The 25,902-nt window shown below is 36.0% G+C and overlaps 1 protein-coding gene and 1 pseudogene across 1 annotated transcript in view; one reads left to right on the top strand and one right to left on the bottom strand.

The window, feature by feature from the left end:
- Positions 1-25,902, top strand: part of MGAT4C (MGAT4 family member C) — a 314,263-nt gene that overhangs the window by 21,606 nt on the left and 266,755 nt on the right. The window lies entirely within an intron of this gene.
- On the bottom strand, positions 15,505-16,823 carry LOC101345591 (heterogeneous nuclear ribonucleoprotein A3 pseudogene; annotated as a pseudogene).

The raw sequence follows: 25,902 nt of genomic DNA on the forward strand, positions 1-25,902 counted from the left end.
TCCAGGTGGGTTGGGACCAATTGATGCATCTTAGATGGCCACTTGGAAGCTTTTAAGACCCCAGACGCCACTCACCAAAGTAGGATGCAGAACATTTTCTTAACAAACTTTGTTATGCCAATCGACCTAGATGTCCCCTGAAAGCATGGTCCCCAGACTCCTACCTCTGTTACTCTGTCTTTCAAAGTGTTTGATTGTATTCAGGAAACTTCTTAGCTTTGGTTTAGTCCAGTTGTGCTGACTTACCCTGCAGTGTGTGCTGTCCTTCCCTTCACCTAAGATAATTCTTGCCTACTATCTAGTTAGTGAATAATTCTCACCCTCCCTCCCTACCATCGTAACCATCAAAGAATGTTTTCTTCTGTGTTTAAACCTTTTCTTGAGTTCTTATTATAGTGGTCTTAAATATTTGTCCTTCTGTGATTGACTAAATTTGCTCAGCATAATACCCTACAGATTCCTCCATGTTATGTTTCACAGCTTCATTGTTGTTCTTTATCTTTGCGTAGTATTCCAGTATGTGGATATACCATAATTTGTTTATCCATTCGTCCATTGATAGGCACCTAGGTTGTTTCCATCTTTTTGCTATTGTGAACAGTGTTGCACTGAACATGGGTGTGCATGTATCTATTCATGTGATGGCTCTTATTTTTCTAGGATATATTCCAAGGAGCAGGATTGCTGGATCGTATAGTACTTCTATTTCTAGCTTTTTAAAGAAGCTCCAGATTGATTTCTAAAGTTGTTGTACCATTTTACATTCCCACCAACAGTGTATAGGTGGAGATTAGATGCCGATCAGATTTGTCGTAGCCGGAAATTTTTTCCAAGTCTGTAGGTTGTCTTTTTACCCTTTTGGTAAAGTCTTTTGATGAGCATAAGTGATTTTTAGGAGCTCCCAGTTATCTAGCCTCTCTTCTGGTGCTTCTGCATTGTTACTTATGGTCCGTATTGTGTTTCTGCCATGTATTAGGTCTCCTAGTGTTGTCTCTATTTTTCCTTCCATGATCTTTATTGGTTTTGATTTTATGTTTAGGTCTTTCATCCATTTTTAGTTATTTTTTGTGCATGGTGTGAGGTATGGGTCTTGTTTCAGTTTTTTGCAGATGGATATCCAGTTATGCCAGCACCATTTGTTAAAGAGACTGTCTTCTCCCCAGTTAATGGACTTTGGGACTTTGTCAAATATCAGTTGCTCATAGGTGGATGAATTTATGTCTGGATTCTCAATTCTGTTCCATTGATCTACATATCTGTTTTTGTACAAGTACCAGGCTGTTTTGACTACCATGGTAGTATAATAGTTTCTAAAATCAGGTAGCGTGAGGCCTCCCACTTTGTTCTTCTTCTTGAGTAATGCTTTTGTAATTTTTTAAATAAATTATTCTTATCTAGATGAGGTTATAGCTAAAGAGGAGGGCATATTACTATACCAGACATGCCACATTTTGATGATGCCACAGGGTTAGCAGCCACCCCTATGTAAGGTAACTTATCTAGTCACTCCAAGCTTAGGGCCTGTTGGTGGGGCCTTGTATATTGAGATTCCTATCAGCTTGGCCTGTTAAGAGAAATGAAGCAGAGCAAAATTTTCAGACATCCCCAACTAGGGATGGTGCCTAGCCTCCACAACAGTCTGTATTGAAGGACTGAATTTGCCAGTTCTGGTAAGTCAGGCTTCCACAACAAGCAGGAATTGGAAAGAAGAACTTTATTATACTCTCAGGTCCTGGGGGAACACAGTGTGCCCAAGGGCCACATGGAGAGTGCATGGATAAAAAGAAAGCGAGATGGTGGACATACGGCACATTCTTTTTTAGGTTCCGAGGGTGCAGGCTAAGTTTTTATTGGGTCTTTTAAAGGAGGGAGGTGGGAATAGTCAAAGTGGGTGGTGGTTTCATCTGTGTGTAAGGATCTTATTAGCATAGCACACTTAGTGGTTTGGGTGGGGCAACACGAGGACCCAGCCTATGTTCTGGCCACTCTTAGGCAGTTATCTAGGTTACCATAAAAGTAAATCAGGAGGTGTTGGGGGTTCCTAGTGGGAAACAGCCAGATGCTGTTCATGCAGGCCTCTAAGTTGACCAAACTAAAATGGATGCTGTTGAAATCAATAAAATGGAGGCTGACCAAACTTATGACAGTGTCATGGGAAGAGTGGCCTGGTGGGACCAAGTGAGTCTGCAGGTCAGACAGAGGCTAAAATTTGTCAATATTGTTAGACCAACCTGCCTTGACATGTGGTTAACCACCTGCAGTTAGGGCTGGAGGATGTTTAGGCGGCATTTAGGTAATACATTATGAAGTGTTTTCCCACACACAGGAGTCAAACAGATTTGGGCTCTGAGGCCACCTCTGAATCAGCTGTCATAAAGCATTTTTGCTGATTCCAGCTGCCCTTCCTCTTGGACAAGACAGCTCTGTCCCTGAGGTAAGTCCTTCTAGACACTGAGTGAGGTCTTGAAAAAATCTGGGAAATGTTGAGAACCAAAATAATTAAGTACAGCAATCAATTATAAGCTATTAATAAGAAGAATAATTCATGAATCCACACTGATAATAAACAGATAATGAATGGCATAAAAGAGATGACTTTTTTATATTAGAATGCAGAAGGCCAACTACAAAATACAGAGAGTGGGAGTGGGCAAATTATCATTCTGCATCTATTGTAGTAAAGATTGGATCAGGTAGGAATCATCAATGGTTGCTAAATCTAGGGAGAAATCTTTGATGTGGAGCAGGATATTTATATGGTCTTAAAGTAACTCCCCGGAGATTGCCTGTTACTTTCAAAGGAGAGCAAAAATAGTCATTATACCTTGTATAAATGAAACAACATCTTGACTGGATTTTCAAAATTATCATCACGAATGCAGGATAGATGGACATCGTATGCCTCCAGATTTGACTTCCCCAAAATACAAAACAAAACAAAAGAAATTGCAGTCAAGTCAATTCCAACTCATAGGGACCCCATACATTGCAGAATGGAACTGTACTTCTTAGGGTTTCCAAAGCTGTGAACTTTCAAAAGCAGATGCCAGGACTTTCTTTCAAGGAAACTCTACATGGATTTGAACCATCACCCTTTTGGCTAGTAGTCTAGCACTTAATGTTTTGTAGCACCCAGGAATGAAGTTTGACTCCTAGAGAAGAAAAAAAGATCACTAGGTAGTTTTTTTATCTGGATGCATTATCTAAAACTAATCTTGAGTGAACAACAGGCAAACCCAATAGGAGGAATATTCAACTAAAAAGGAGGGGGGGCTAGATTGCATTTTTCAAATTTGTTAATGGCATAAAAAACAAAGTTTCTGATACGAGCCAGATTAAAAGAAACTAAAGAGACATAACAACTGGACAGTCGAGGGGATACTATAAAGGAGTTTTTTTGGTCAATAGACAAAACTGGCATACAGATATGTATTATTTAAAGTATTGTATCAATATTAAATGATTGTATTTTTGTGCAGGTAACATGCATGTTCTGCTTTTCTTGCCAATCACATCCTTTCCCCTCCCCCCACTAAGGTGTTTTCGTAAAAAAATTAACATATCACTTACAGAAAATACCCCTGGAGGTTAGGTGATTGGCAAAAAAAAAAAAAAAAAATAGAAGGCGGGTGTTATTTGTGTAAAAAGATGGTACCTGAGGTTGAGAATTTTTCTGTGGTTATGTAAGAGAATATCAAATATCATTATTTTTAGAAAATAAAAATAAAAATGTTTAGGGATAAAAAACTATAATATGTGCTTGCTAACCTCAAACTATTCAGGAGACAGAAAGAGAAAGAGTGAGAAGGAGGGTAGGAGAGAAAGAGACACAGACTGAACCATGTCAGTAACAGCTGAATCTAGGCAAGGAGTATATAGGTGTTCTTTATACTATTTTTGTTCTTGTTACTTTAATTTTGAAATAATTTCCAAATAGTTTTTAAAAAATCCCAAAATATTAAGTTTTATTATTTAAAAAAAGTAAATGTGTATTTATTTTGCTCCCATTTATTCTAAAATGAATACAAAGACCCACAAACTCATTAATATGCATGAAAGTGCCTGGAAAGAGACATAAGAGAAGAAAATGTTAATGGCATTTGCCTCTGGTTCATGGACTATATATATGAATGGGAGCGAGACTTACTTTTCACTATATAACACTTTTTCAAAGTTTGAATTTTTAAAAATGCATGTATATTTTAAATGAAAAACAAAGCTAGCTTAATTTGATTTAATACACATTTATTGATTGCTTCTGTACTTTGTGCTGGGCTCTAGAAATATAATTAAAAAACAAAATAAAACATTGTATTTTGAATCTCCTGTTTGAAGTAGCTCATGTTTTAGTTGAGGGGAGAGGGATATAATGAAGAAAGTTAAAAGACCTAAGATGCTGTTATTAGAATGAAATAAAGGGAAAAAGTATGAAACCCTGGTTGCACATCTGGATGTCCCACTGATTTAATTGCAGTTCACCTAAACCGTTTATGCTTTTTCTCCCTCTGTAAGAGGGTAACACTTTTCCCACTATGTTCCACATAAAGGTGTTCTGAAGATTAATGAGATCATTTTTACGGCGATTCCTGAACTTCACATTGAAAGGGTATAAAATAAATACAAAAAGATAATGATATTATTAATGTCAATTGCAAAACATGCCACTTTGAAACACATTCAAATGTAAAAGAAAAAAAGAAAAAAAAGATGCAGGGCTTTCTTAAATTAGCTTAAGGCTTTTGCCAGCTCTCTGAAATTTCTGTGTAATCTGGAATTTAACAGGAAATGTAAGCATGTTCCTTCCTCCACAGGATTCCATGAAGGCAAATTTTCATGTTATCAAAGCCAGATTTACTGAGACATTGAAAAAGTGATGACTTTGGGACAATTACCTTGCATTTATTCCACTGAGACTGAATCGAAGTTTGTCATAGCCTCTTATGACCTTTTTGGATCATGTCCAGTTTTAATAGTGCAGTTGCTGTGGAACGTTTCCAAAAAGAAAAAGACAAGAACGCCAACAAAACACCACTGTATAAAAGCAAACAAAGTTTAAAAGAATGTGTGTTGAAAGGATGTTAAGGGTCAACCTTAAAATCACAAAAGCAATACATTTCAAGTTAGAGGTTGAAATATGGGTCTTAGAGATTTCCATGGTACCATATATTACTGTTTTTATTGAATAATCCTTAATGCTATTCAGATAGCCTGCAAATACATGAGCTCTGTTAAAAAAAAGAACATTTTAGGTTTTTAATATTTACACGATGAGTTTGCATAATACTTTATATTTTCCTTCGCCAAAGGCTTTCACATTATCTCATTTGAGAGTCTGAGCTGCTTGTTGAATGGCCTTTTCATTAAATCACATCACCTCTGCAGTAACTTTTCTTTCCTCTTATAACTGAAAGTACATCTTAATTATAACCGTAAATAATTCTATGCTTTATTATTGTGCAGGACGGAATATTGATTATTGAGTAAAAGGCTTAACAATTTGAAGATGACACACACAATATAAATTTAGATCTGCTACAGAGCTATATTGGCACTGTCCAGGTTTTCTAGCACATTACAGCTATCCCTTCAGCAACAGCTTTAGAGTTGCAGATTCTGAAACCATGTAAGCTGGATTTAAATCAACTCTATGACAGTGTAGAATGCACCCACCCACATCTTCACTGCCTTTTTTCATGTTTTAGTAAACTTGAAGATTGTAGTAGAAAACGTCAGATATTGCAGCATGATAAACAAGGAAACTATGAAAATGTGTAAAATAGAATAAGGTAGTATTCAAAACAACTATATTACTTCAATCATGGATCATTCTTTGAAAACTGCTCAAAGTACCTTCTATGTGTACAGCCTTTTGTATTGCTTGAATATACAGTGCACTGACAAGACATGCAAGTTAACTCTGATATTTAGGGTTAACAGACTCCTTAAATAAGACTCTCTATGTGAGAGGAAAAGCTACTAATGCAGCTTGATACTGACTTCCTAATATTTTCATGGTTAAATACAGCTTTTCAAAAAGTAAAAAGAAACTACCAGATTGAAGCTCAGTTGTTATGTTTATTATTGTCTGAGTACTGATTTTATAATAAATATTAGCTAAAATAGACTTAAATTTTGGTAAATAATTCTATTCATTTAAAATGACTCTACAACCACAGCATGCATATTTTACTTTTTTTTCAGCAGATGCTAAGCCCACAGAATATAGTAGGGGTTAAAAATAAAGCTTCAGAACAAACTTTTATTCATATAAAAAGAAAAAATGCAACTGTATTGTTTTACTTATGCAATGTGTGCAATTTTTTAAATCTCTCTGAGATCCACTGAAGATTAAACAATCGTGTTGCTACATATTTACTGTTCCGAAATATATCTGACTGGATACTTGTCACAATTATAATCACAGCCAACATTTATCCTGTACTTACTATGTGCCAGATATGGACTGTTCTAAGGGTTTAAATGCATTACCCTACTTAATTCTTCAATAACCCTATGAAATAGAGGTTAGTAGAACCCAGGCTGTGTGACTCCAGAGTCTGATTCACTATTTCAGGATGCTACTATGAGTGTTGTGGTAATCAGTGTGTGTGTCCCTGAAATGAAAAATGTGTTCTTGATAATTTTTAGTAGACATTATTCTTAGAGTAGTTTTAGGTTTAGAGAAAAATTGTGCAGCAAGTACAGACAGCACCTATATACTCCCACTCCCTCTGCGGTTTCTCCTATTATAACATCCTGCATTTGTGTGCTGTAATTGTTACAACTGATGAACCAGTACTGAAGCGTTATTACCTTTAAACTTCAGTTTAAAGTCCATCGTTATATTAGGGCACACTCTGTGTTGTACAGTTCTATGGTATTTGAAAAATGCATAATGTCATGTATCCACCATTATTTGTAATGCAGAATAGTCTCATTTCCCTAAAAATGTCCCGTGGTTAAAAAAAAAAAAAAATTGTCATGTGTTCCACTTACTCATTCCCTGAACCTTGCTGAACCCCTGGTGTCATGGATTGAATTGTGTCCCCCAAAAAATGTGTGTAGCAACTTGGCTAGGTCATGATTCCTGGTATTGTATGATTGTGTTATCTGATGTGATTTCCTTACGTGTTGTAAACTCTATCACTATGACGAGATTATATGTGATCTTCTCATGTGTTGTAAATTTTATCACTGTGATGAGGTTATACTGATGAGGTTGACAAGATTAGTGTCTTAATGCAATCTCTTTTGAGATATAAAAGAGAAAAGAGAGCAGAGACACATAGGAACCTTGTACCACCAAGAAAGCATTGCCGGGAGCAGAGCGCGTCCTTTGGACCTGAGGTTCCTGCGCAGAGAAGCTCCCAGACCAAGGGAAGACTGATGACATGGACCTTCCTCCAGAGCCGATGGTGAAAGCGTTCCCTTGGAGCTGAAGCCCGGAATTTGGACTTGTAGCCTACTGCACTGTGAGAGAATAAACTTCTCTTTGCTAAATCCATCCACTTGTGGTATTCCTGTTAGAGCAGCACCAGATGACTGAGACACCAGGCAACCACTGATTTTTACTGTCTTTTCTAGACATGTAGTAAGGTTGAAATCATACAGTACATAACTTTCTCAGATTGGTTTCTTTCACTTAGCAATGCGTATTTAAGGTTTCTTTACGTGTTTTCCTAGCTTGGTAGCTCATTTCTTTTCGTTGCTGAATAGTATTTCACATTGTATCAATGTATTACAGTTTGTTTATTCATTCTTCCATTGAAGGACATCTTGGTTGCTTCCAATTTGGAGCAATTATGAATAAAGCTGCTATGAACATTCATGTGCAGGTTTTTGTGTGAATGTAAATTCTCAGCTCCTCTGGGCAAATACTAAGGAGCAAGATTGCTGTATCTTATGGTAAACCTATGTTTAGCTTTGTAACAAACTGCCAGACTGTCTTCCAAAGTGGCTGTACCATTTTGCATTTCTACCAGCGAGGAATGAGAGTTCCATTTCTCCACATCCTTGCCAGCATTTTGTACTGTCATTGTTTTGGATTTTAGGCATTCTGAGAGGTGTGTAGTGGTATCTCATTGTTATTTGGATTTGCAGTTCTCTAATGATATATAATGTTGAGTATCTTTTTATACTCCATGCCTCTTTACCATCTGTGTGTCATCATTGGTGAGGTGTCTGTTCAGATATCTTCCCCATTTTTAAATTTGGTTGTTTATTTTCTTATTGTTGAGCTTTAAGAGTTCTTTTATATTTACATACAAATCCTTTATCAGATTTGTATTTTGCAAATATTTTCTCCCACTCTGTGACTTGTTATTTTTTTCTTTTGACAGTATCTTTCTCAGAGTAGAAATTTTTAATTTTAATAAAGTCCAGCTTATCCATTTTTTGTTTCATGGTTTGTACTTTCAGTGTTATATCTAAAAAGTCATCACCAAAGTCACCTAGTTTTGTCTTATGTTCTTTTAAAAGTTGTGCAGTTTTATGATTTACATTGATATCTATGACCCCTTTTGAGTTAATTTTTGTAAAAGGTGTAAGTCCTGTGTCCAGATTCATATTATCTGCACGTGGATATCCAGTTGTTACAGTATCATTTGTTGAAAAGACTATTCTTTCTCCACGAATTGCTTTCTCTATTTTGTCAAAGATGAGTTGACTGTATCTGTGTGGGTCAGTTTCTTTGTCTATTCTTTCTCCAATACATTGTCTTCATCAATGCAGTTTATATAGTAAGTAATGAAGTTGAGTAGTATCAGTCCTCCAACTTTGTTCTTCCGTATTGTATTGGCTATTCTGGGTCTTTTGCTTTCCCATGTAAACATAAGATTCAGTTTCTCTGTATTCACAAAGTAACTTGCTGGGATTTGAATTAGGAACTGACATCTTAACAATGCCTTCCTATCCATGAATATGCAATATTTTTCCATTTACTTAGATCTTCTTTGATTTTCTTTCATCAGTTTTATAGTTTTCCTCATATAGATCTTGTACACATTTTGTTAGTTTAATACCGAAATATTTATTTCTTTAGTGCCAATGTAAATGGTGGAGTTCCTGGGTGACAGAAACAGTTAAATGCTTGGCTGCTAACCTAAAAGCTGGCTTTTTGAACCTACACAGGGGTGTCTTAGAAGAAAGTCCTGGTAATCTGCTTCCAAAAGGTCACAGCCATGAAAACCCTATGGAGATCAGTTTTATTCTGCAAAACAAGGGGTCGCTATGAGTCGGAATAGAATTGATGATATCTGGTTTAATGTAAATTATGTTGTGTTTTTCATTTTAAATTTCAATTGATCATTGCTGGTATTTAGGAAAGCAAATGACTTTTATAAGTTAACGTTTTATCCTAAAACATTGCCATACGCTTATTATTTCCAGTTTTTTTTTTTTTTTTTTTTTTTTTTTGGTCAATTCTTTGGGATTTTCTACGTAGATCATCATACCGTGTGTGAACAAAGAGAGTTTTATTTCTTTCTCCCCAATCTGTATACTTTTGTATCTCGTTTTCCTCTCATTATTTTAGCTAGGACTTTCATTATGATGTTGAATAGGAGTGGTGATAAGGGACATCCTTGTCTTTTTTCCTGTTTTAGGAAATTATCTACTTTCCCTAAGAGAAAGTAGGGGACCATCTACTTTCTCACTATTAGGTGTGATGCTAGCTGCAGGGTTTTTTTTTTTTTTTCTTTTGTAGATGTCCTTTATCAAGGTGAGGAAGGTGCCCTCTATTCCTAGTTTGCTAAGAATTTTTATCATAAATGGTGTTAGATTTTGCCAAATGTACTTTGTGCATCTATTTATCTGATCATATGATTTTTCTTCTTTAGCAAGTTGATGTGATGAATTACATTAATTAATTTACAAATGTTGAACTAGCCTTGCATAACTGCAAAATATCCCACATGGTTGTGATGTATAATTCTTTTTATACATTATTGGTTTTGATTTGCTAATATTTTTTTGAGAGTTTTGCATCTATGTTTAAGAGAGATCTTTTTTTCTTATATATGTATTCAATGCTGAGAATTTCCCTCTGAACACTGATTTTGCTGCATCCCACAAATGTTAGATAAGTTGTATTTTCATTTTAATTCATTTCAAAACATTTTTAAATTTATCTTGAGACATCTTGTCTGACTCATGTGTTGTGCAAATATGGGTTGTTTGTTGCTGTTGTTAATTGTCGTGAAGTGAGCTGCAAGTTATGGTGACCACAAGCTCAATGGAAGAAAACATTGCCCGATCCTGTGCCATCTTCATGATCGTTGGTCTGAAGGCGTTCGTTGTTGCAGCCACTGTGTATTTTGAGAGTCTTTCAACCTAGAAGGCTCATCTTACAGCACTATATCAGACGATATTCTGTTGTGACCCATAAGATATTTACTGGCTAATTTTCAAAAGTAGATAGTCAGGCCTTTCTTCCTAGTCTGTCTTAGTCTGGAAGCTCCACTGAAACTGGTCTGCCATGGGTAACCCTGCTGGTATTGAAATAGCAGTAGCCTAGCTTATAGCATCACAGCAACACACAAGCCACCTCAGTATGACAGACTAAATATTTCAGGTATCTTTCAGTTATTGATTTCTAGTTTAATTCCATAGTGGTCTGAGACATGCTTTGTATGGTTTTTATTCTTTTAAATTTGTTAAGATTAGTTTTACAGTCCAGGATGTCATCTATGTTGATTAATGTTCAATGGGAACTTGAGTAGAATGTGCATTCTGCTGTTGTTGGATAAAGTATCTTCTAAATGTCAATTAGATCCAGTTGATTGATGGTGCTGTTTAGTTCAACTATGTCATTGCTGATTTTCTGCCTGCTTGATATGCCAATTACTGACAGAAAGGTATTGAAGTCTCCAGGTATATTTGTAGATTTTTCTATTTTTCCTTGTAGTTCAGTTTTTGCTCAAGAAGTTTGAGGCCCTGTTTTCAGTTTCAAACACATTCAGTATCAATATGTCTTCTTAGAAAATTGACCCCTTTATTATCATGCAATTATCTTCTCATTTTCTGATCATTTTCCTTACTCTAAAATTTACTTTGTCTGAAATTTATATAGTTTTGTTGTTGTTGTTGTTTGTTTTTTTGTTTTTTAACAGTTACCATAATATATCTTTCTCCATCACTTTAACTTTGTGTTTCTGTGTCTTTATACTCAAAATAAATTTCTTGTAGATAACATATGATCGTATCTTTTTTTTTTTTTAATCCCCTCTGATAGTCTTTGTCTTTTAATTGATATATTTAGACCATTTACATGTAACATGGTTATTTACAGAAGTGGAGTAATAACTACCGTATTCGTGGCTGGTTTCTATCCATTGGACTTTTTTTTTGTCTTCTACTCTGCTTTTAATTGAGCATTTAATATATTTCCACTTTTTATTTAGAGTATGAATTATACTTTAAACTAATTTTTTAGTGATTACTAGAGTTTACTATATACATTTACAACTAATCTAACTCCACTTTCAAATACCACTGGATTATTTTACAGGTAGTCTAGTTACATTGTAACAGAGTATTCTTAATTTCTCTCTCCCATTCCTTATAACATTGTTGCTACACTTGTCACTTATCCATAAGCTACAACCATCCAATATATTATTGCTATTATTATTTTGAACAAATGTTAGGACAGTTAAAGATAAGAAAAAAAATAATGTATTTTACCTTTATTTATTCTTTCTCTAATACTGTTCCTTTCTTTATGTAGATCTGAGTTTCCAACCTATATAATTTCCCTGCTCTCTGAAGAACTTCTTTTAATATTTTTGTCTAGGCAGTCCCACTGGTGACAAATTCCCTCAACTTTTGTTTGTCTTATGAAATTTTTATTTCTCCTTCACATTTGAAAGATAATTTTGTTATTTAGACTTTTTAATTTTTTTTTAATACTTTAAATATTTCACACCATTCTTTTCTTGTTGCATGGTTTTTGGAAAGAAATCCAATGCAATTCTTATTCTTGTTCCTCCATAGTTAAGGTGTTTTTCCCTCCCAGGCTTCTTTTAAAATTTTCTCTTTGTCTTTGATTTTCTGAAGTTTTAATATACAGTAAAACCTGAGAAAGCTGGAACTTGTGTAAGGGGGAACCTGTCAGAGAAGGAAAACTAAAATATTTTCCACTGAGAGACAGAAGATTGGTAAGACTGCACCCTGTCAAAGGCAGAAAACTTTCAGGATGCAGAAAAACAAGGCAATCTCTTTGAGCTCTAGCTCTCACAGGTTTCATAGTAATACGCCTAGATCTCTTGCTGTTTATCCTGCTTGGTGTTCTCAGAGTTTCCTGGATCTGTTGTTTAGTGCCTGGCATTAATTTTGGAAGATTCCCAGCCTTTATTTGCTGAAAGATTTCTTCTGTGCCTTTTTCCCTTCCTTTTCCTTCTACTACCACTGTTACGTATATGTTTTCCTTTTTATAATTGCCCCACAGTTCCTCCATATTCTGTTCTATTTTTTCCATTCTTTTTCTCTTTGCTTTTCAGTTTGACAAGCTTCTATTGACATATCTTCAAGCTACTGATTTTTTCTGAGCCGTGTCCAGTCTACAGATGAATCCATTAAGTACATTCTTAACTTCTGTTGCAGTGTTTTGTTTTGCTTTGTTTTAAACCCCTTCATTTGTTAGGCTTTGGTAAAAGGTTAGTTGTTGTTGTGAGCTCCTGTTGAGTTGTCCCCTGACACATGGTGACCCCATGCACAACAGAAGGAAGTGTTATCTGTCCTGGACCATCCAGACTCTAGTAAAATTCCCTCTTGAGCGTTGTCCATTGTTAAGGTATATTTCAAATTGTGACTTTCCTCTGGAAGCATGAATGGATGTTTCTCCCATCTTCACAGTGAGATCCTGGTCAGGATCTCGTACGTAAAACCCATTAAAATTGAGGGTGAGAGAAGTCTCACCAAGGCTGGACTTCCAAGAGTTTTTAATCTCTCAAGCTAACCCAGGCTCAGCTTCGAGCAATTAGTCAATTACTCTTCAAGTGTATCTACCTGATGCTGGCTCCCGTGGTAGTTTCTGTTCCCAGTTAGTTGTGATTCTCTGTATCCACCTGACCCTCCAGTTTTCAAGATGGCAGTTTGCCTTGTGACCTCAATTTTCTGATGAACCTAAGAACAGTTGTTGATTTTCAATCTTTTATCTTTATTTTTTTGTTGTTGTGAGGATAGGAGTGACAACTTCCAAGCTCTTTACATGTCAGATTGGAAACTGGAAGTCTCATGTTTATGATATTTTCATGATAATGTCCTCAAAGAATGCATCCTAATACGTGCTTCCTTGTTTGCCGAGATTATGCTCATTTAAGACTACCACAAACAGCATGATACTCTTATAGAACTCTAGAAAAATGTGACAATCTGATTTTGTAAAGATTTACAGCTTTGAAAACCCTATAGGACAGTTCTACTCTGTCCTATAGCGTAGCTAGGAGTAGAAATTGACTTGAAGGCAATACGTTTTGTTTTTTTGTTTCTCTAGGGTCTTTAGATAAAACATTATTAAGAACCACCTCGATGCCTTCTTAGTAATGGTGTAAAGTAGTCTGGCCTTATAAAACATAGAAAAGACAAACTCCTTGGTATTCAGGATTGTAGAACATTATTATCTATGGATTAACAGTTACTGTTAATTCTACAGTGTCACTTTTTTTTTCCCCCCATTCCTTCAACCTTTATTATATGAATAAAAGAACTTGAGACAATTTAGCTAAATTTTAATAAAATGCTTCCCAAGCATTATTTTGACCAGGTACCCAAGTTTATGTTATGAACATTGACAGTGTCCGATTATAAAAACACACTTGAAGTTGTTAAGGACTTAACCATTTTCTAATATTAGCCTAGTTTCTACACTGCTTATTCATGTATGCCCATTAACAGATGGAATGTTGTTACATTTATTGGTTTGTGTTTTCTGGAAAACTGTAGTTATCTGTGAAGACCGATTTCCATGCTGACATTGCATGCATCCAAATATTAATAATGCACAGAGGCACAGAATTAGAGCAATGAGATAGAGCATATTCAAACACTAGCATGCCCCATTCCCCTTTTTATTGCTTGTTTTGTTTAGTACTTCTTAAAACAAAAGAATCTCTGAATTGTGTTCAACTGTCAAAGAAAAAAATAACAGCAGGGCACATAGTTAGGGCTCAAATGAAATTGTTAAGCACTAGCTGGTGCCAAAACAGACATTGGTTTTTGTATATATATGACCTTATTATCTAAAACTCCTATCAACCACGGTCTTCCAAACAAATTGATAACTCATACCAACATGATTTAGGTTGAAACGGACATGGGGAATAACAGTGTGTTCTTTGGGAGTTTACACGAGAGTAAGAATTCAGATCATCCAAATTTGAATTCAGGCGTTTCGGAAGTGAGAAGCTTGTACTGAGCAACTGTGCTACATTTCTGCTGCATTAAGTTATTTCGGATGATTATACCTAGACTATCCTTGATTTCATCCAGTAAAATGCATAGAGTGCAAACAGGAAAACATACCAGCCAGTAAAGGGTTCAACAATACATGATTTTTATTCTCTTGCTCTGAGAGCTGGTATCAATTTTTAAAAAAAAATTAAACCAAGGGAAAAGAACTGAAAATTTATAAGCCTCTTGTGCTTCAAAAAGAATTTAAAAAAAAAAGGCAGCCACTAATTTGCTTGGGTACAGCAGGCTTAGTGGTCTGTATCTGAAGTTTTTTAAGAATGGTTTTTAAACTAGGAAGAAAGGGTAAAAAATCCACTACCCCAATCGAGAACTTTAGCAGAGGGCAGCAGACACTTTTTGCACCCAGATAAAATTACGGCAGCAGTTCAAATGTGACCAAAGTAAATGTATATTTTCTAAACACAGCTAGGACTCTTAGCAAAGCTAACACACTAAATCATATCTGATTACATTTTTAAAGAAAATGCACAAAAACCAAATAGGAATTTTGAGATTTTTCATTGAAGGTAAATCTTAACGCTATTAAATTCACAAATATACTAATTTAAATACCCAATCCTAGTTGTTATCTAAAACACACATTGCAAACATACAAATATCTATTCTCTCCACATGTCAGTGCCCATTCATATCATGGTTTGGAAATGAGGAGAACAGATTCCCCTTAAACTGCAAGTCAGCAGGTGTTTCTTTACAGTTAACTTTAGCAAAATTCATACAAAATAGTAATTAACAATGATCTTCTTTACTTGTTAACTCACAAGGAAACACCTTCAAAACTGCATTTTGTTAAAGTTTCTGTTCTAAAATGTAGAAAAACTGAACTACACAAATATTGAAAAGTTAAACATTCCTTAATTTTTTATTCCTGGTATCACTACCACAATTTACAGGGCAATATACCTGATGTAATGAAAAGAAAAAGAAAAAGACAAAGCTACAACACATAAAAGACCTCAGGAATGTACATCTAATTGACACTACACTGCATTAATCAATAGCTGCACTTTTTGCAAACTGTGGCTATGACAGTCCTGAACAAGAAGGGTTTCCTGTTTAAGCTGCAGTAACTTTTCTGACTATGGATCACCGTTCCTTCTGTGGCAGATTTTTACAGTTCCTCTAATGCATTTGGGACGACTGTCTCAAAGTAACCTGCAGCTTTCCTGACAACTCCTCACTCTCTCTCCTGCTAAGAACTGTAGTCCTTTTCTGTTGAATTTTTAGAACCTTCTGCTACCATATCCACCACTTCCACCACCAGATCCATAACCACCTCCATAAGGACTGCCCGAGCTTCTTCCACCAAAACTGCCCCCCCCTTTCATGGGTCCATAATTTGATTGTTGTTGCCCACTGTAATTTCCAAAACCATTATAATTTCCACCACCATAGTTACCACTGCCAAAATTTCCTCCTTCATTGTAACCATCATATCCACCACCGCCACCATATCCTCCACCTTGGTTTCCATATCCTGGTCCACCACCATAACCCCCTCTACTACTATAACCAGGACCACCGCCATAGTTGCCACCATCACCTCCAAATCCATTATATCCACCATCACCTCCTCCATAACTACCTCAGCTGCCACCACCTCCACCATAGCCTCCTCTTCCACCGAAGTTCCCACCACTGCCAAAGTTCCCTCCACCACCTCCAAAGTTTCCTCCACGACCCATAAAGTTGCCAGATCCACCTCCACGACCTCTTTGTGATCCAGCAGATTGCATCTCTTGTTTAGAAAGGGCCTTTTTCACTTCACAATTATGCCCATTAATAGTGTGGTATTTCTGAACAACAATTTTATCGACTGTATCATGATCATCAAAGGTTACAAAAGCAAATCCTCTCTTTTTGCCACTCTGCCTATCTTCCATAACTTCTATGGTTTCAATCTTGCCATACTTTTCAAAGTAGTCTCTCAAATTATATTCTTCTGTATCTTCTTTAATGCCACCAACAAAAATTTTCTTCACTGTTAGATGGGCACCAGGCTTTACAGAGTCCTCTCTAGAAACAGTTCTCTTTGGTTCCACTACACGCCCATCAACCTTGTGTGGTCGTGCACACATTGCTGCATCCACCTCTTCAACACAAGAGTAAATCACAAAACCAAAGCCCCTGGAACGTTTTGTTTGGGGGTCTCTCATCACCGCACAATCTGTGAGTGTGCCCCATTTCTCAAAATGTTCTCTTAAACTATCATCTGTAGTTTCAAAGCTCAGACCACCAATAAACAGCTTTCGCAACTGCTCTGGTTCCTTTGGATCATGGCCCTCCTCCCCCCGGCGGCGACGGCGACGGCCAGAGTCGGGCTGGGGGCGACCGGGTGGCGGTTTTACCTCCATTTTGAGCTACAGTTTCACTTTTTTGTATGTTCTTTTACAGCTCTTGTTTCCCAACTTACCTAATGTCATATCTCTTGATTCATGTTTTCATGATTTTTTATTATAAATAGACTATGAGCCTCAAAAAAAAATTAAAGTGAGACAAGTTTTCCTCTTAATATGTAGCTTTATATAAAGTATTATGTTTCCATTTAATTTCCACAGGGATATGAATAAAGGAAAGAAGTTGAACCTACTGCAACAATGATTTTGGACTGCTTATAGTGTCTGGTTAAATGAAAACATATTAGTCAGTAATAAAAAAGAAGTTTTATGAAAAAGATGATTCTGCTTATTAGTTTATTATGGCTTAATATTACAAATAAGGATCTTCATTTGATTACTGTAACTAAAATGAACACAGTTTTTACAATGTGTTAGATACTGAGCTAAACATTGTACAGGCATTTTTATCCTTTAACTCCACTAACAATCCTAAGAGTTACAAATGACTTATCACCATTTTGCTGAAAAAGAAACTGTGAATTAGTTAGGAAGGTCACATTGCTAGTGAATGATGGGGCTGGGAAACAAATACATACACTAAGAGTTGGTTATCTCTCTCCAGAACTTTTATCTACACTGTTTTATTAACTAGATAATTTTTCTGTTGTTCATTTGTGTGTGTGTTTTCTCTAAATCCATATAACGTTTATATTAGACTATATATCTACATTCTTTCTACTCTTTCTTTCTGAATATACATATATACATATGTATATATATACATATTTGTATATATAAACACACATATATATCTATATCTAGATCATCTACATCTATATTTATAGATATCTATATTTTAATACTTGGCTAATGGGACATGTCAAATATTTATCTTGTTCAAGAGAAAGCCTTTTCCACATGTATAAATGTAGCTGAATTTTTTGAAACCATCTCTATTCACTATTTATCAGGATAACTACAATGAACAAATCTGTTTCTTAGACACATAGCTGTAGAATATTTTTGCTCATATTAAACAGCCCACTTTTCTTTCCTCTAGCAATCTATTTTTATTTTCTTTCAAGTTAAACTTGAAATAGTCCTTGTATAATTTAATCAGTAAGTCGGCGTTAAACTAAACCACTTAGACTAACCATATAAGAGCTACCTAGTTCCCTGTTACTATCCGTAATATTTGTATATTTTCATATTTGCCTAACAAAGAAGAACACTGGATGTGCTTTGATTCTAGAGCTTTAACTGTGCCAACTTTCTTGGCCTTTGGTTTTGTACTGGTCATGGTGGTTGACCCTGCCTTCTTAGTATTGGTGTAAAGTAGGCTGGCCTTATCAACATCTATTTCTGCTTCTCCATTATTAGATCAGGATAAACGCAATCCCATCTCTCTTTCCAGAGATTTAAAAATAGAACTAGAAATTAATATTTAGCCATAGGATATGAGTAGAAACCTGCTGGGATGAGGGTGGAGATGATGAGAAAGTTTATTTTTCCTAAAAATGAGACAATAGCATCCCTTTCAGAGAACTGCTGCAGGAGTGTTACCAATCTGAGGGGAGGAAGCCAGAGAACCAAGCCATGCCAAAAGCATGAGAGAGGAGAGGGCTGGAAAAAGGCCAGATCTTTGATGATTTTGTGGAGCTACTACATCAATAAACACTGAAAACTTCCTTCCATTAGATTGATTGTTGAGATTGCACATTTCATTCTTTTTTTATGCTTGTGTCTGAAGGCATGTGTGTCTGTGATGTCAGTAGCACATACATACAGACACAATTTGAATGGTCATTATTAGACTGTTATGTTTGATGTAAAGACAAGTTAGATTTTAAACCAGAACTATGACATAAAGTAGTATTAATATAAGAGTATATTTTAAAATATGCTGATTTTCTATTACATAGCCATGACTCATGGTTTTTTTTTTTTTTTTTTTGTGTGTGTGTGTGTGTATGCCAAACCCAAAACCAACTCCATTGCCATCGAGTTGATTCCAACTCATAGCAACCCTATAGGACAGAGAAGAGTAGAACTGCCCCATAGAATTTCCAAGGAGTGGCTGGTGGATTTGAACTACCAACTTTTGGGTTAGCAGCCGAGCTGCGCCACCAGGGCTTCATGTATATATACGTATGTGTGTGTGTATGTGTGTATATGTGTATATATGTATACATATGTGTATATATATTATTTTAATTCAAATGTACAGAGTATTTAGAATGTGCTAGACACTGAGCTAAACATTTTACAGGTATGTTTTCCTTTAACCCCACAACAATCCTAAGAGTTGCAAATGACTTATTATCACCATTTTGTGTGTGTATATATATATTACATATATATGTTAATTCATGACACTACACATACTTCTTTAATAGTAACTTTATTCCAGGCACTATGCTAGACTCTAAGGGTAATAACAATAAATAAGGTCCAGCACTGGCTTCCCAGAATCACTTTTTATAGAGGGAGGCAAGTACTATATAGGAGTAAATACAAGGTACTGTGAGATTTACAATAAGGTGCTTACCTTAGTCTAAAGGTTTAGGGAAGGTTTTCTACAGCAGTATTTTCTAAGCTGAGATCTAAAAAAGAAAAAAAAAATGAGTAGAAGTTAACAAAGCAAAATGATGTGATGTGGTATTATGGATAGCATACACAAACACTGAAAGATAAGAAAGAGCAGGTCATATTGATCAATCTGCAAAAAAAAGTCAGTATGACAATAGAATAGAGTTTAGTGACGGAGACTGGGATGGAGGGAGAGGAGAGGCTAGAGAAGTTAGTGGGAAGGAAAGGAAATATTATAAAATTACACTTGTAAAGTCATAGTATGAAGTTTGAGTTGTAACCCGTATGGAGGATGTTACTAGAAAGTTTTAGTTTTTCTAGAAAAGAGAGATATGCATATACTAACATTTAAGGGGGAAAAAATCCCTTTGGTTTTCTATTGAAAGAATGAAGGTAGACAATTTTAGAACAGAGATTTTAATCAAGTGAATATTAAAAGTTATTGAGGAAAGAGATGATGTGATCTGAACAGAGATCATGCAATGGGGATGAAGTGAAGTAGCAAGTAGAGTCAAAAGGATGTTCAATATGCATGAATATATGTTGTTGTTAGGTATCGTTGAGTCAGTTCCAACTCTTACCAGTCAGTTCTGACTCACAGGGACCCCATGCACAACACAACAAAACACCACCAGGTCCTGTGCCATCCTCACAATCATTGCTATGCTTGATCCCATTGTTGTGGCCACTGTGTCAATCCATCTGTTTCAAGGTCTTCTTCTTCTTAGATGACCCTCTACATGCATGCCTTGTTTTATTGAGCTTCACGTTATTGTGCTTTGCAGATATTCTGTTTTTTTACAAATGGAATGTTGGTGGCAACCCTGTATCAAGCTATTCTATTGGCACCATTTTTCTAATAGCATGTGCTCACTTCAAGTTTCTGTGCCACATTTTGGTAGTCCTTGCAATATCTCAAACTTTTTCACTATTATTATATCTGTTATGGTGGTCTGTGAACAGTGATCTTTGATGCTACTTTTGTAATTGTTTTGGAGTGCCACGAACTGCGCCTATATAAGATGGAGAACTTAATCAATAAAGGTTGTGTCTGTTCTGACTACTCCGCAGACCAGCTGTTCTCCTGTCTCTCTCCCTTTCCTTGGTCCTCCTATTCCCTGAGACATGACAAATTAAAATCAGGCCAATTAATAACCCTACAGTAACCTCTAAGTGTCCAAGTGAAAGGAAGAATTGCCATCTCTTGCTTTAAATCAAAAGCTAGAAATAATTAAGCTTAGCGAGGAAGGCACAGAAAAAGCTGAGACAGGCCAAAAGTAGGCCTATTGCACCAAATGGTTAGCCAAGTGGTGGACGTAAAGTGAAAGTTCAGTGAACACACTAATGATAAAAAAGTGAAACACCTTATTGCTGAAATGGAGGAAGTTTCATTGGTCTGGATAAAGATCAAACCAGCGACTACATTCCCTTGAGCCAAAAGCTAATCTAGAGCAAGGCCCTAACTCTCTTCAATTCTATGGAGGCTGAGAGAGGTGAGGAAGCTGCAGAAGAAAAGTTTGAAACTAGCAGAGGTTGGTTCATGAGGTTTAAGGAAGAAGCTATCTCTATAACATAAAAGTGCAAGGTGAAGCAGCAAGTGCTGATGTAGAAGCTTCAGCAAAGTATCCAGAAGATCTAGCTAAGATAATTGATAAAGGTGGCTACACTAAACAACAACTTTTCAATGTAGACAAAACAGCCTTATTTTAGCAGAAGATATCATCTAGGATTTTCATAGCTTGAAAGGAAAAGTCAATGCCTGGCTTCAAAGCTTTAAAGGACAAGATGACTCTCTTGTTAGTGACTAAGTTGAAACTGGTGCTCTTTTACCATGCCAAAAATCTGAGGGCCCTTAAGAATTATGCTAAATCTACTCTGCCTGTGCTCTGTAAGTGGAACAACAAAGCCTGGATGACAACAAGTCTGTTTACAAAATGGTTTACTGATATTTTAAGCCCATTGTTGAGATCTACTGCTCAGAAAAAAGATTCCTTTCAAAATAGTACTGCTTATTGACAATGCACATGGTCACCCCAAGAGCTCTGATGGAGATGTGCAAGGAGATTAATGTTTTCATGCCTGCTAACACAATATCCATTTTGCAGCTCATGGATCAAGGAGTAATTTTGACTTTGAAATCTTATTATTCAAGAAATGCCTATCATAAGGCTATAGCAGCCACAGATTCTGATTCCTCTGATGGATCTGGGCAAAGGAAATTGAAAAGCTTCTGGAAAGGATTCACCATTTTAGGTGTCGATAAGGACATTTGTGATTCATGGGAGGAGGTCAAAATACCATCATTAACAGGAGTTTAGAAGAAGCTGATTCCAGCCCTCATGGATGACTTTGAGGGGTTCAAGACTTCAGTGGAGCATGTAACTGCAGATTTGGTGAAAAGAGCAAGAAAACTAGAATTAGAAGTGGAGCCTGAAGATGTGACTGAATTGCTATAATCTCAAGATAAAGCTTTAACTGATGAGGAGTTGCTTCTTACAGATGAACAAAGAAAATGGTTTCTTGAGAGGGACTACTCCTGGTAAAGATTCTGTTCACATTGCTGAAAGGACAACAAATGATTTAGAATGTTGCATAAATTTAGTTGATAAAGCAGTGGCATGGTTTGGGAGGATTAACTCAAATTTTGAAAGACTTTTTACTGTGAGTAAAATGCTATCAAACAGCATCGCATGCTACAGAGAAATCTTTTGTGAAAGTAAGAGTCAATCGATATGGCAAACTTCATTGCTGTCTTATTTTAAAAAATAGCCACAACCACCCCAATCTTCAGCAACCAACACTCTGATCAGTCAGCAGCCATCAACATTGAGGCAAGGCCCTCCACCAGCAAAAAGATGATGACTCAATGAAGGTCAGCTGATGGTTAGCATTTTTAGCAATAAAGTTCTTTTTATTAAGGTATGTATTTTTTTTTTCTATCTAATGCTATTACACACTTAATAGACTACAGTATAATGTAAACATAACTTTTATATGCACTGGGAGACCAAAAAGTTCGTGTGACTCACTTTATTATGATATTTATTTTATTATGGTATTTTGGAAGCAAACCCACAATATCTTCGAGGTATGCCTGCACTTTACCAAGCATGAGGTCCTTCTCTGGGAACTGATCTCCCATGATAACATGTCCAAAGTAAGTGAGACGAAGTCTCTCTAGCTTTGCTTCCAAGGAGCATTCTGGTTGTACTTCTTTTAAGACAGATTTGTTCATTTTTCTAGCAGTACATGGTATATTTAATATTCTTCACCAATACTATAATTCAATTGCTTCAATTCTTCACTCATCTAAATATGTAGTACTGAATATATAGTCTTGGAGTTCATAGGAAAGGGCTAACCTGGGCATTATAAGGATATAAATAAAGCTATGAAAATGGATGAAATATTCCAGCAATGTAAGAAAAGAAATTTCTTAAAGAGTAGAACTAAGGATAGATCTTGAAAAATATCAACACTTAAGAGGAGCCAGAAGGAAATAAAAAAATAAAGACAGCCCAAATAAGTAGACAAAAACTAAGAGATAAGTAATGTAATAGGAGCTACAAAAAAGAGTATTTCATGCAGGTGGGAGGAGACAACGGTGTCAAACTTGCTGCCAGTTCATATGTGAAAAAAACAACCCTGAGAAGTGTCCATCGGTTTTAGCAAAAAGGAGGCCATTAGAGACCTGGGGAATAGCAGTTTCAGTGGAGTGGTGTGGGAAGAATACAAATTAGAATAAGTTTAGGAATGAATTAGAAATAAATTAGAGGAGACAAAACTTAAGCAGCCAATGTGAAGAAAGAAAGTACATTAAGTAGAGGGGATGACTAGTGTTGGCAAAGAGCTGCGCTGATGAATGAGTTGTCAAGAATTCTGACTATGCACTGGAGAACTGTCAGCGTAAACTGGAACTTCTGCTTACATACACTGTTTACCATACACAGATTGGTATCTATTTTGCATTTAGAATGATACTCAAACCACAACAGCATGCTGACTCAGCAAAGTGATTCATGCTTGATAGCGTTCCTCTCGAGTGTGCATGCAAAGTACATTGTTAGGCATACAGTCATTCTTCGGTAAACATCTGCATGACTCAGTTGAAGGACTGGGAATATTAACCTTGGGTTGCCTATCCAACTGTGAAAATCAATTCAAATTCTTAGTTTTCTTTACTTGTAATGGTTTCACAAAATGCTTGTCCTCTATCAATGTAAGATAATGTTATAACAATTTCTATTTTAGAAAATTTAAGTGTTTTCTTCCAGATTAAAAAAAAAAAATCCTGATTAAGAAAATACACATATATTTTTATGAACAACTAAACCCACAATACTCTTCAAAGTAAACTATATGTAATGTATAAGAAATTTTTATTTTTGTCCATTTTCATGCATATTTATTCTTATTGCTACCATGATTGTATACATTATTTTGAATATAGAATGTAGATTATCAAGTACCAATAAGGGTAGCATGTTCAGTTACCAATGAATGAATCCTATTAACCCATTACAAAACACATACCATAAAGCTGTACATATTAGAAAGTAAATCATAAAGTTTTGAAGCCATGAAAAGAACATGGCTGAGCTGCCTTTTATGGTTTTAATTCTAAGAAATAGTAGAAAAAATAATTTATACATATACTTACTAGTTTTATTTCACAGGAAAATCTTATTATGAAAAACTTACATGGCTCAAAAGGAAAAAAAAGTCAGTTCTTTTTGTGAGATATTTAAACAAAATTAGGAATATTGCTAGATGCTTATACATATTTATAAATGGAATTCCTAATCATAATGAAAAAGAAAAAATGATAAAATGAATGAAGTCATCTTCTACTTTACTATTATCAAGAATCTCAATTCACACTTGTCTCTAGTTACAGCAGAAACTGTCCTGGAATTCACCAAGGCCAAGATGATGTAACAGTGAAACCTTGCAACTCAGGGAGATTAAAGGTTCCAGTCCTTGAAATACAGCAAGACTGTCACCTATCAAACGCTGCACCTTTGGAGTACTTGTAATAAAGATGTGAGGACTAATCTAATGTGCCGTTAGCATTAAAGTGTCTGCCAGCCTTACAATATTGGTTTTACTTTAAATGTCTTGAGTACTAACCACCTGGCTTGCTTCCAGACTCTTAGTTGCTTATGGGGTAAGCACTGAGACGTTATCATTGGAATTTAGCTCTTTGAAAACAGACTTGCGTGTAATCTGCTTGTGGAGGAGGGAATTGTTTCCTGCAAATTACTACTTTCTTTTCTAAAACATGTTTAATTCACACTGGGCAGTAAAAGCATTAGTTGTGGAAAATTCCTAAGATACTGCCTTACATGATTCAACAGAGGAGAGTGTAACCTAGATTGCTATTAAGTCTTTGCACCAGTGGTGGTAGTTTATAGCTGATTGTTCTACAGTTTATTAGGATCTACCTACCATTGAACATCCCAGGTAATGTCAAGATCTGATTGCTGTATGGCATCAAGGAGTGTTTCTCTCTTCTCATGGTGTCAAATAGCATCCTACAGTGTCCAGTCATAAATATTCTGTATTAGAGGAGGGTGCCATTTGAAAAAAAGAAAAAATTCCCACCTTTTCCCTTGTGAAACTCACTGTCTCCTCTTACCTAGCTGTCAATTGTTTTCATTATTTTCTTCTTGATATGAAAAATATGTACATGAACATTCTCTGACTCACTACAAGCTAAGAGTGTTGTTATCATTAAGTGCTGCAGAGTCATTTCCAACACATAGCAACTCTATGTACAACAGAATGAACTGTTTCCGGATCCTGCGCCATCCTCACAATCATTGCTATGTTTGAGCCTATTGTTGCAGCACTATGTCAATCCATCTCATTGAAGGTCTTCCTCTTTTTCTCTGACCTTCTACTTTACCAAGCATGATGTCTTTCTCCAGGGACTTGTTCCTCCTGATAACATGTCCAAAGGACATGAGACAAAGTCTCACCATCCTCACTTCTAAGGGGCATTCTGGCTAAACTTTTTTCAAGACAGATTTGCTCGTTCTTCTGGCAGTCCATGGTATGTTCAATATTCTCCATCAACATCGTAATTTAAAGGCATCAATTCTTCTTCAGTCTGCCTTAATCATTGTCCAGCTTTTGCATTCATGTGAGGTAATTGAAAATATAATAGCTTGCATCAGGCACACCTTAGTCTTCAAAGTGACATCTTTGCTTTTTAATACTTAAGTGGAGCCACTGTTAATTAGGCATTAAGTATCATTGGATAAAAATATCAAACAGACAACAGTATTAGATAGCATAGGTTGAGCACTTAAGTTGTACTAGACACTCTTCTTAACTCTGTGCATGTTTTACTTCATTCATCCACACCACAGCCCTCTGAGGTAGGTGTAATTTTCCCCATGTTCCTATGAGAAAACTGAAGGATAGAGAGAATGAGTAGTTTAAGAACATACAATCAGTGGTTGAGTCAGGATTCAAACCAAGTCACCCTGGCCCGAGATCC

The sequence above is a fragment of the Trichechus manatus genome, unplaced genomic scaffold (genome assembly GCF_000243295.1).
Source record: "Trichechus manatus latirostris isolate Lorelei unplaced genomic scaffold, TriManLat1.0 scaffold00238, whole genome shotgun sequence".
Classification (NCBI taxonomy): Eukaryota; Metazoa; Chordata; class Mammalia; order Sirenia; family Trichechidae; genus Trichechus; species Trichechus manatus.